The sequence below is a fragment of the Colletes gigas genome, unplaced genomic scaffold (assembly GCF_013123115.1).
Source record: "Colletes gigas isolate AHSC1104 unplaced genomic scaffold, ASM1312311v1 Colletes_gigas_Sc00016, whole genome shotgun sequence".
NCBI lineage: Eukaryota > Metazoa > Arthropoda > Insecta > Hymenoptera > Colletidae > Colletes > Colletes gigas.
In genome coordinates this window covers 5,764,600-5,777,360 of record NW_025106645.1, presented here as the reverse complement: position 1 = coordinate 5,777,360, position 12,761 = coordinate 5,764,600, and the positions used below count along the sequence as shown (strand labels likewise).

Sequence of the window (12,761 nt, the reverse complement as noted above, 5' to 3'; positions counted from 1 at the left end):
TTAATTAAAAACTCATTTGAGCGGTTCGTCCGAGGTCGAGGGAGCTCCGAGAACAGAGTCTCGCCCAAAGTTGCCCGCACGAAATCTGACAATTCCGATTTAATTGCAAGAAGATGCTGTCGTAGACGCGAACAGTGCAACCATAACGAGCCCTATACTCGGTAGCAAAGTGTAATCTGATTACATTTGCTACATTTACGGCTAGATAATAATCAAACGGTGATTACACGGTAATTACTTCCACGGGATCAGCGTGCGCGTCTACATCATCGGTTTGAAGATTAAATGGGAAGCATGATTTCTGTTAACGTATAATTCCCGTGTAATTATAATCGTAAACCGTTAAACCGTCTAATTGCCTGTGTGATTACCTTGCAGTCTCAATCGTGACAAATGCAAACGGATTACGTTTTGCATGATTGCTGAACTCGATTTTAAGTTTAATTCTACTAAAGTATCTTTAATTCAAGGGGGGATTTTTGGAGAAACCGTCACTTATAAAATAAGATCCTTGATGATGAGACAAGAAGAAGTTTCTCAATACTCTCCAAATAAAGCACTTTGCTGGAAAGTTTAATTTTGGTACAAGATACTAGACTTGTCTACAATCGATAGGAAAGGCGTAGAAAAAGGTTCGTATGCGCCGTGCATATATCGAGTGACGACAACAAGATTCGCCGTGCAACTGTCACCGTCAGTTTGCTTGTCCGCCATTGTCACTTCCGCCAGCGACATCGACCATTGCTGAAGCTCGCCATCATCGACGAGGAACGACACGCGTCCGTTAAATAGAGGGTGCATCAAAATTCATGGTACAAAAGATGCAACGGCTCGAGACGAAAACAAAGATCGAACAGTTTTTGAGAAAAGTGCTTTTGAAAATTGTTTGTTTATTCACGATTCCCGAATCGTCAACGATGATTGCTCGCGTCTTTGAACAGAATTTTCGAGGAAATCCTGTTTCTTTGCAGAGTGAAACAGATTTACACGCGACCGAACAATCCTCCCAACAACGCGGCCAGCACTAAGTTCGGCGTTTCTCGTTTAATATTCCGTGTAGAAGTTATTAAAGGTTCAGGTGTAAGCCGATTAAGTCGTTTCACAAGCCGGAAACGAAAAAGCTCCGGAAGTATCCGACGTTCCTCCGTGGCGGTAAATTAGCTCGAAAATCAAGAGGCTCGAATCAACAGATACAACATTTTACTGCTAGAGAATAAATTCCGTTGGACGATTAAAGCATGGATCACTTAGATGGTCGAATTAGGAAAGGTTTCAATCTTTTCGTAGAGGTTGGAAATTGTAATTAAAGGGCGCTCCCTTCGAGCGTCGAGTTAGAAGTTGGGTCGTTGCCTCGGCAACGGAGGATCGAGATTAGAAGAAAAGTTCGGATTTGTCCTGCTCGTAGGTCCACCACGTCAGCTAGTCCGGCACAGTCGAAAGTTCATCGGTGATCGGAATGTCGAAGGGTCCGCTTCGGTCGAGATGCGTTTATTTTCACGGGCGAGGAGCCAAGTGGTGCGGAATACAGGACGCCATTGCCGATGGAGCGTCCAGAAAATCGCGTTCACGCATCCCCAGTACCGGTTTACTGAAATTTTTCGTTGTTCGCGATCTTCCTTGGAAACTGAGCGTTAGTAAATTAGGAAAAAATGGTTTTCTGCTAGCAAGAAGTTCAGTGGAGCTCGAGGATACTGTTCAACAACGTTCTAGATAAAATGCTCGGATACAAGTGATATTTGCTTATATCGAGGGTGACATTTTATATTCTTACGATGTTTCTTGGAAACTGAGCGTTAATAAATTAGGAAAAATGGTTTTCTGCTTGCAAGAAGTTCAGTAGAGCTCGAGAGGACATTGTTCGACAGAATCCTGGATAAGATGCTCGGATACAAGTGATGTTCGCTGATATCGAAGTTGAGATTTTATAGTCTTACGATGTTCCTTGGAAACTGAGCGTTAATAAATTAGGAAAAATGGTTTACTGCTTGCAGGAAGTTCAATGACCTCTGATCAACAGCGTTCAACAGTGTTCTGAATAAGATGCTCGAATACAAGTGATATTTGCTTATATCGAGGGTAACATTTTATATTCTTACGATGTTCCTTGGAAACTGTGCGTTAATAAATTAGGAAAAATGGTTTTTCTTCTTACAGGAAGTTCAGTGGAGCTCGAGGACATTGTTCAACAGAATCCTGGATAAGATGCTCGGATACAAGTGGTGTTCGCTGATATCGAAGTTGAGATTTTATATTCTTATGATGTTCCTTGGAAACTGAGCGTTAATAAATTAGGAAAAATGGTTTTCTGCTTGCAGGAAGTTCAATGACCTCTAATCAACAGCGTTCAACAGTGTTCTGAATAAGATGCTCGGATAGAAGTGATATTTGCTTATATCGAGGGTAACATTTTATATTCTTACGATGTTTCTTGGAAACTGAGCGTTAATAAATTAGGAAAAATGGTTTTCTGCTTGCAAGAAGTTCAGTAGAACTCGAGAGGACTTTGTTCAACAGAATCCTGGATAAGATGCTCGGATACAAGTGATGTTTGCTGATATCGAAGTTGAGATTTTATAGTCTTACGATGTTCCTTGGAAACTGAGCGTTAATAAATTAGGAAAAATGGTTTACTGCTTGCAGGAAGTTCAATGACCTCTGATCAACAGCGTTCAACAGTGTTCTGAATAAGATGCTCGAATACAAGTGATATTTGCTTATATCGAGGGTGACATTTTATATTCTTACGATGTTTCTTAGAAACTGAGCGTTAATAAATTAGGAAAAATGGTTTTCTGCTTGCAAGAAGTTCAGTAGAGCTCGAGAGGACATTGTTCGACAGAATCCTGGATAAGATTGTCGGATACAAGTGATGTTCGCTGATATCGAAGTTGAGATTTTATATTCTTACGATGTTCCTTGGAAACTGAGCGTTAATAAATTAGGAAAAATGGTTTTCTGCTTGCAGGAAGTTCAATGACCTCTGATCAACAGCGTTCAACAGTGTTCTGAATAAGATGTTTGGATACAAGTGATATTTGCTTACATCGAGGATGACGTTTTATATTCTCACAATGTTAATCGAGTTATCATGAAAATACTTAGAATAGTTACTAATTTGTCGATGTTTGGGCAAACACGTGAGCCTATTTATTCGCTTTATAACAATGTCGTTCGAATAACTGTAACAATTATTTCGCGAATGCCGGAATAGAAAGCGTCAAGATCGAAAATTACGCAAGTAGGTATATGGCACAGTTCGTTCCACGATAATTACGACGATATACGAGCATGTATCTGCCGATCATGCCGTCTGAAATTATAGAGACTATGTTGCACACCTTCTCCCGGTCTTCGTACGCGCGGGTGAAAAAAGTTAATCTATGCCTTATCGCGGTAATTATAGTGATGTTTGCTTCTTCTGGTCGCCCGCCGCGATCGCAATGAACGTTCATCGATCAAACGAACGACACGTTCCAAAGAATATAAATAAAAAATCGTTGCATAGATTACGCGATATAGTAATGAAATTCGTGCGTAATGCCAGATTGCAGAAGCGTGAAATTATACGGTGCGATTCAATTTAATGATTTCACGGTGTCTCTTCGCCAATTATCTTCTTTCAGCGACGTGTCTACCGAACACTACGTTGCCACGCCATAAATCCTCGTAGTCGAACATAATCCAGTATTTCATAAATAGAAGAAACAGAGCTGCAGTGGAAATGTCTGCCTCCATTTTTACAACCAGAAACTATATTGTTTTTCTTATCTTAGCGCGTGTAAGTCGATTCAAATCATTTTTCGACGCTTCTGTTTCTTCTAAACCTGCATAAAAATATATTTTTCATTGAATAATATTGCCCCAAGAATTTTCGTATTACATTCGAACATAATCAGGTATTTTACAAATAGAAGAAACAGAGATTTATTGAAAATGTCTCCATTTTGTCTCATCTTAGTAAGTCGATTGAAATAATTTTTCGACGGTTCTTTCTTTTCCAAACCAGCATAATATTGAACCATATTGCACCGAGAAGTCTGCAAACAAATTTCAGAGAGGAAGCGTTCGAGTATCGAGAAACGATCCTCGTAACTTGAATATTCCCGAAAAAAGTAGGCAGTAGATTAACTATAAAGTTTCTCTTTCAGCATCAACGCGCACAATGTTCGTCTTGAGGAGTCAGCAACGTGCCAACGAGAACGTCTCTCGCTTAGGGATGCATAGAATTTTACAGAAGCATCGTCCTCGCATTCATCGGCTCGCGTCTTGAATATTTTCCCAATATTTTTCACTGTACACATCGCCGCCATATCTACGGCCGGCAGCTGCGCCAAAATTCTTCCGGTGTTGGTTCATTTTCCGCGAAAGAGTCCAGGCGAAACCAAACTTTCTCCTCCTCGTGCTCGATTGGAAATTTTTGTCCGCTCGAGGCTCGATTGACAACGACATTTGCGTTTACGAGTTTTACGAACCGTGAAACTTTGTTAAAAAGTAACCGGGGCCGACCCCCTTTTTTGGTACTTCGTTAGCGTGTCCGCTCCGAAAATTTTATACAATTTTCCACGAATACCACAAAACAGTTTAAACTTTGCCGGACCCCTGTTTTCGAGTCTCTGTTTCCCGAAAGTTTTGCGAAAAAAAAAAAAGTATTTCAACGCAGATACGGCTCCCACTTTCGAGCGACAAAAATCACCAGCTCCGCTCGAAAGCTGTATAGCAATTGTTACCACGAGTGGAGAGTCGTGTGTTTTACGCAGAAAGTAAATCGGATACATGACGAGCGAACGAGACAGAACAACTGCACTCGAAAATTGAAATCTCAAAGCAACGCATCGATGTATTCGCCGTTGGTACAAAAGGAAAATTTATACATTTTTCATTGTTTCGTTCGCGAAAAATCGATCGTTTATGGTTTCGAAATATCCCTGTAGGCTCTCGAAGATGAGTGGTGTTTTCGAACGCGATAACAAGTGAAAAGAGGATTCTATATTTGCGACATAAGGGTTCGTCCCTGAGACTCCATTTTGGAAAGAAGGATCCATGGGAAAACGTTCTTGGGATCGAATACTCTCGAAACAACGATCTCCGACGATCAATGGCGTTCGTTTCACCGTCTTTCGGTAACTTCAGACTCCATTAGCGTAGTTCGTCTTCGTTAGAAGTATGCGCGCACACTAATCATGCTAATACAGTGTACGATGTAACTCATTTTTCCATCGTTACTCTGATTAAGCTACTTCTCGATTGTGCTCCCGAGTCTAGCTCGTTTCCTGTCTCTAATTACAACGAAATGCACCGAGAACAAAATCTCCATCTGGCGGATCAAATTTGAATGGACGAACCACATTCCATTACTGAAATTTTCTGGAAATACGCACGATCCTTTTACCAACATCGTTGCTAATATGGAAAGCACATGCATATTTGTTTTCCTATCGCGATAGCAATGTGCACGATTCCATATCGAAACGTTAAAACCTCAAACGCACAATGCTTGCTGCAATCACACTTTTCACTTCGTACGAGGGAAATCAGCTTGCTTGGCGTTATAAAATATCACCCATTACGAAATTAACTTTGCTGTTCCCGACGTGAAACTTTGAAAAAATCGATTTCTTTTTTTTTGGTGCATTTTCTTAAAAAACATAATTTGAAAAATACAGGGTGTTCCATTAAAATTTTAATGCAAGATTCTAGAGGCCAAAATAAGACGAAAATCAAGAATACCAATTTGTTGATGGAGGCTTCGTTAAAAAGTTATAGAAACATTTCCAGCCACACAGTATATTTTCGTTAAAGAATTTTTTTCTCGAAAGTACATAGGAATTGGGGGTATTTGTATTCACCAAAAATGATTGTAATAGATCTCTGCAACCGAAGATAATTTTTCCAAAACGATTTGAAATTTTTTTTTTCCGTCAAAAAATTTCACACCTTCTCGAATTTTTTTCTAGAAAGTGGGTAGGATTTCGGGAGTATGTCTATTCACCAAAAATGATTGTAATTGACCCCTCCAATTAAATATAATTTTTTTAGCACGATTTGAAATTTTTTAATTTTCTAACAAAATTTCACATCTTCCTCAATTTTTTTCTCGAAACTGCGTAGGAATTTGAGGGTATGTCAATAGACCAAAAATGATCGTAATTGACACACGCAACTGAAAATAATTTTTTTAGAACGATATGAAATTTTTTTTTCGCCGAAAAATTTGGGCACCTTCCTGAATTTTTTTCTAGAAAGTGGTTAGGATTTCGGGGGTATGTCTATTCACCAAAAATGATTAGAATTGACCCTCGCAACCGAAAATAATTTTTCCAGAACGATTTGAAATTTTTTTTTTCCGTTAAAAAATTTCACACCTCGAATTTTTTTCTAGAAAGTGGGAAGAATTTCGGGAGTATGTCTATTCACCAAAAATGATTGTAATTGACCCCTCCAATTAAATATAATTTTTTTAGCACGATTTGAAATTTTTTAATTTTCTAACAAAATTTCACATCTTCCTCAATTTTTTTCTCGAAACTGCGTAGGAATTTGGGGGTATGTCAATTAACCAAAAATGATTATAATTGACACACGCAACTGAAAATAATTTTTTTAGAACGATATGAAATTTTTCTTTCGCCGAAAAATTTAGGCACCTTCCTGAATTTTTTTCTAGAAAGTGGTTAGGATTTCGGGGGTATGTCTATTCACCAAAAATGATTATAATTGACCCTCGCAACCGAAAATAATTTTTCCAGAACGATTTGAAATTTTTTTTTTCCGTTAAAAAATTTCACACCTTCTCGAATTTTTTTCTAGAAAGTGGGAAGAATTTCGGGAGTATGTCTATTCACCAAAAATGATTGTAATTGACCCCTCCAATTAAATATAATTTTTTTAGCACGATTTGAAATTTTTTAATTTTCTAACAAAATTTCACATCTTCCTCAATTTTTTTCTCGAAACTGCGTAGGAATTTGGGGGTATGTCAATTAACCAAAAATGATTATAATTGACACACGCAACTGAAAATAATTTTTTTAGAACGATATGAAATTTTTCTTTCGCCGAAAAATTTAGGCACCTTCCTGAATTTTTTTCTAGAAAGTGGTTAGGATTTCGGGGGTATGTCTATTCACCAAAAATGATTATAATTGACCCTCGCAACCGAAAATAATTTTTCCAGAACGATATGAAATTTTTTTTTTTGCCCCCTTAAAAGCAATAAATATCGTAAAAAGATTGACAATGATATCTATACTACACGCGTATCGTTAATTACTTACACCTGTTTTCGAAATTATCGAGCTAATATTTTGCACTCGGAGCGATTTACCATTCCAGAAATGTAGATTAAAATCGAAGGCAGAGGGGTTCGATCCCTGTTAGCGGATCGCGTTGCAAATGGACTATTTTTACACCTCGCGACACACCTAGCAATTAGTTTGTAGGCGTGTCGAGTAGTTCGAGTACCGCAACCGATATCAAAATATTATTAGAAATAAAATTACGAGCAAACGAGAACAATGCAAAAACGTTTACAGTTTCTCTGTGTACAAATCTGTTTGGTATTGTTTAAAATTTGCCGGTGGATGCAAGAGACTTTAGATATTTCTGTTATCCCCCACGCAAGAAGAAGTTTTGTATCATCTTGCTAAGATTTTATACTTTGGAGAGTCTTGACTCGGTTACTGGTGCGTCCCGGAAACTGTGCAGACTCTTCCACGGCGAACTCGTTTAGCGCTCGCTACGGATAACCGTTTTCCCGGAAAAGGAATCTCGAAAGTAAAAAGAACTCGAACGAGGAGAATAACAGTATTCGAGTGACTGGAGAACAGGCTCCGAGACAAAACGGTTTCCATTTTTTCACCGGTAAGAAAAGTCCAAGAAACATTCGATACACGGTCTCTCCGAACCGTTGCAATTAATATTATTTACTTTCTGCGAATATCGAGAGACACACGCTGTGTTAGTTTTTCCAATTTCGAGATTCCTCGATCGAAAATATATTATAACGTTTGATTGAAATGTTTGCGCGCGGGCTCCGTCGCAACATGAAATTGAACGATCGCCAATATTTCCACGAATGTAAAGATCCCGGGCTCTGTTGCGAAAAAGTTGTACGAGCTCGTGCAGTTTTATTACACACGTAAGTCTGTTCTTTATCGCGACGAGCAACCTTTTCCCCCGATGGAGTTTCTTCTCTCGAAACTCTTCCCATTTCTTTACTTTTCTCGAGAACACCTTGACCCGTGATATTTCCACCGGATAGAGGGCAAAAGGAAAAAGACTTTTTGCTCGTCGAACGTTGCCTAGACCGGCGGAAAGAAATATAAGGAAAAATTCAAGCGCGTCTCGCCCGATTTGCGGTATTTTTCCACGGGCGTGGATCGAAGTCACGACGCGTTAATTTTTTATTAACACGCGCAAGCCTCGATTAATTGACGAAAATAATGGAGCAACGACGCTTTCAACGGTATCAAAAAAATTCATTTGTTTTCTCAACCTTCCCCCAGATCGCTTTCCAAAACTAATAATTAAACAAGCATCAAACGAAATATTAAACGTTTCTTTTATCTTCGAACGTTCTCCACGAGGGAAGATTTCATCTCGAAATTTAATACCGGAAAGACCCCACAAAGGAAACTCTTGGTATAATTCTCAGAGGACAGTTTTAGCACCAACAACATTCTTCCGCATAATGCATCGGCTTTACCGAAGATTTCTCATAAATTTGATATTATCCAACGTTTAATCTCCGGATGAAAAATTTCTCGACTCCCCGAATCATACATAATTCAAGGATCCAACATTGTTCTTTCCCCGGGAATAATAAAAGCCAACCAAACCGTGGATTTAACGAAGTTTGTCAACATCGATACACGGTACGATGCATCGTTGGTTTCTGGCCATTTGGTTCGCCAAACCGACGGGAAAATGCTGAAAATTCCCGAGAACGAAGTAAATTCGGTTTTAGAATCGCCAAAGTATTCATCGATCGTTCTGCACGCGACGCTGCGCAATAATTAATGCCTCGCCATCAAGCATGCTGCGTCGCGTAATGGAGGACGTTACAAAATGAACGATCCGATGCATCGATCTCAATGGTAGATACATTAAGGGCGTAATTTTCAAAGCAAGAGCTCGTTACCACCTGAGTGGCAGCTGTATAATTTTAGATTTACGACTGCGGGGACGAAATGTAAACAGACTTATGATTTTTCAACGTCTCGTTTCTCCCCGCCATTTTCCCGCGAAACCGGACGACACGGTGAGGCGTGTCGCTCGAAATGTAATTAAAAAATAATGTTCTATGGGTCGTGTTATTTTATTAAATCCTCAGTGGTCATTAAATGGAGCACAAAAATCATTCTCTTCTTTAAAATTTACAATTTATCAAACATATTCTCGTATCGTGCATTCGTGGGATACAGTGTACGTTGGATCATGGAGTCTTTAAACTTCATAGGTGGATGACACTATACTATTTTATTAACACTAGATTGCCCAAGAAAGTCATTATGACTGTATTTTAATTTCAATTAGAAAAACAATTATGTATATAATGACACAAAATCTTAGAATTTTGTGACTTTTTGTACAACATATAAATGCGTTTATTAATAATTGTAGTTGCCTCCCCCCTCCTTCATTTCCGGTATATATACACGTGCTATACCTATATTGCCCAAAAGCAGTCATTTTGACTGCTTGGGAAATTTTAAATAATCAAATGACTCTTATTATTGAATTGAGTAAATTTCTTATATGACCAGTTCGGCTCTGTATTGAAATAACAGTTTTCATTTCTTTTCGATTATCAATACATGATAACATACAAGTACATGATAAATTGTCGATTTGGGCGTATACTTGATAAATTGCAGTTTCTCAATAAGCTAAAGTAGTACTTGTTATTCGAATCTTTATGCAATGATACTTGTTCTAACAAGTTGTTTATTTTATTTCTTTTGCGCTCTAAATTCATAATATTAAAACCTAATATTAAAAATTAATTTTAAACAAATTTCTTTACACATTAGTGATTCTTTCACAATACAGCCATTTTGACTGCTTTTGGGCAATATAGGTATATACTAAGTTTCAGTCTTTCTAGTGTTAAACTTCATAGGTGAATGACACTATACTATTTGATTAAATCCTCAGTGTTCATTCTCACTATATTGTACACTTAAAAATTTCCAATTTATCGAGCATATTCTCGTATCGTGCATTCGTGGGGCACAGTGTATGTACGTAGGATCAAGGAGTCTTTAAGCTTCATATGTGGATGACTCGGTGCAAAGCAGTTTTTCCACGTATCATTATGTTTATTAATCGAGTCGATGGAAAGGAAAATTGATGCAAGTTTACCATATTTTGAATACTTTCGAATCTCCGCGGCTACAGTTCGTATATCGGACTAATGTATAATGTAAATGGTCCGACACATTAATGCAAAGAGTCGAGCTGTTTAAGAATCACGCCATTACTCAAAGCAAAAGGCTCGCTAGGTTAGTCCGCATTAGCTCTCGTGGCCTCGATTCTTCGTTGATATTTCGCACAATTTTCCGCCACGCTTTTCGTTCAACGGACCGGAAAGAAATTTGTTTAAAAAAATAATAAAAGTGAGAAAACAAAATTAAAAATTGCCTTCACCGTGGATAACGTTTTGCGTTATTTTTAGCGGCGATATTTTATTTTCTAGTTCTGAATGGCCAATATGGCCGCGCCGGGGAACGAGAGGGCCAATCATCGTTTCTCGGATAGACGAGCGACGCAAAACACCGAATCGATTTAGCTCGGTTGGTACACAACCTAAGATCCCCATCGGTAGCGTTCTTTGTCCCGGCTATAAATTTCCCAGTTTGTTAGCAGAGAAAATCGGTATAACAGTATTCGGACTATCTGGTAGCTCATGTAAAACGTTTACGTAGCCGTAAGGTGCATCGAGTGGAACGGTCTAACTTGCATACTCCATTTCCGGTGGTTGTAGAGTTTGTACTGGGCTCTGCAACTTGTAACTGGGTCATTTCGATGATGCTATACGGAACATTCGATTTGTCCGCTCCTCGGCGCGCGTGCACGCTCATTACCGTATCATTGCGTAAAATTCGAAATCTATTTCGACCCGCGAAAAAACAAGAGATTAAATTCGACTCGCCTCCCGTTCCGTCGGGAGTAACTTCGACGAGAAATGAATTATGGAACAACAACCCGACCTCTGTTGTAAATCAGAAAATATAAAATAACGGGCTCCTCCGGCTCTGGATCTTCGAGGATCAGAACCGATTAAAAAATAATCGCAACGGGGAATCTAAAAAGTTACTCGAGCCTCGTCCGTTACTCGAAGCATCGAACCCGGTTAACTGTACTCAACGAGTAACGATGATTAAGGTTGCTCGAGGAACGATTGACCGAGGCGTCGTTACAGTTCTCAACTACAACCGTCACTTTATTCGTCGGTTTCGAATAATTAACGAGCCAGTTTCTACGAAAAAAAAGTTCACCCTCGTGTTTCGAATTCACCCCTCGAACGACGCTCGAATCTGCGAATAAGTCGTCGATCGGTTCCGTGGATGGAAAAAACTAAAAAACTTTTAATGAAACGGATGATTTATTGTTTAAACGATTATCTTGAAACGAGTCTATCCGAACAAAGCCCTGGGTCTGGTTTAAACGATTGCCTCCTCTGTTTGCGTTCATTCGTACCCGAGTGTGTGCTTTGCATTTCGCTTCCCTTGTTTCCTGCTCGCTGCACGTGACGCGCGGTATTGTAAAACAATTTTTATCGCTCGACAAACCGTGTACGCGAGTATTTCCCCCCGCGTCGGTACGCGCGTTTTATTAATAACAATATTTCGCTGGCACGTTCGCGGAGCTGCCTCGACAGCGCGACGATTTTCATCGAGAGTTTTCGGGAAGGGAGGAACGAAGAAACTCCGAGAAAGAAAACAGATTACTGGCCCTGATCCTTTGGGGCGGAGAGCATACAACGAAAGTTATTTAGACTTATTTCGCGTTGAAGTTAACACATCACTGACAGAAAACGAGAGTTCTCGTTTTATTGAAAAAAATTCTAATATTATCCACATATAACTCCCGAAAATTTCAAAAAAAAATATTTATGCGTTGAAGGAATTCTGTATCATTAAAATCGAAATATAAAGTAGAAAGTTTTGACTAATATACTTCGTATTATCGTTGTTCGACTAACGAATAAGGGATGAAATTTTATTCGTTATTCGTTCGGTGTTGCTCGAGCAGGGGAGTCGATATCGATCACTATCGGGAACAGGGCGGGGAAAGTATCGCGAATGTCGAACGAAGAAACGGGAAAAAAGGTAGAACGGTGTCGTGAAAGAATCGCGCCATGTTTCTGGAGAAATTTGGAAAACTTTTGTTTCCTCGGTCCTGTTTGTTCACCCTCCCGTTCCCCCTTCGCGCATCCCGTAAACAATATTTCCGCTCCTCTGGCTGGCCGGTCGTCCTCGTTCGACCAGTTTCCAGGGTGAAACGAGAGGGACAAAGGGAGAGACAGGGTGGAGCGAATAAGCGGAGAGAAGCAGTTGCGGGGGAGGGAAAGAGACAATACGAGGCGAGGAGGCAGAGTGAGAATAGTGAGGACAGAGACAAATGGTGGGGGAAGAGGAGAACGCGAACAAAGGGGGAGGGGAGGGAAGTGCGTATACAGGGTGTTACAAAAATATAAGAGAGAAATCGCTGTTTTCTAAACCGACTCTTTGAGTCGCGAGACACACCCTTTCGTGGTC

General features: G+C 39.5%; 1 protein-coding gene across 2 annotated transcripts in view; it reads right to left on the bottom strand.

The window, feature by feature from the left end:
* LOC122400280 overlaps nucleotides 1–12,761 on the bottom strand; it is a 249,626-nt gene that overhangs the window by 28,420 nt on the left and 208,445 nt on the right. The gene's annotated exons all lie outside the window — the stretch shown is intronic.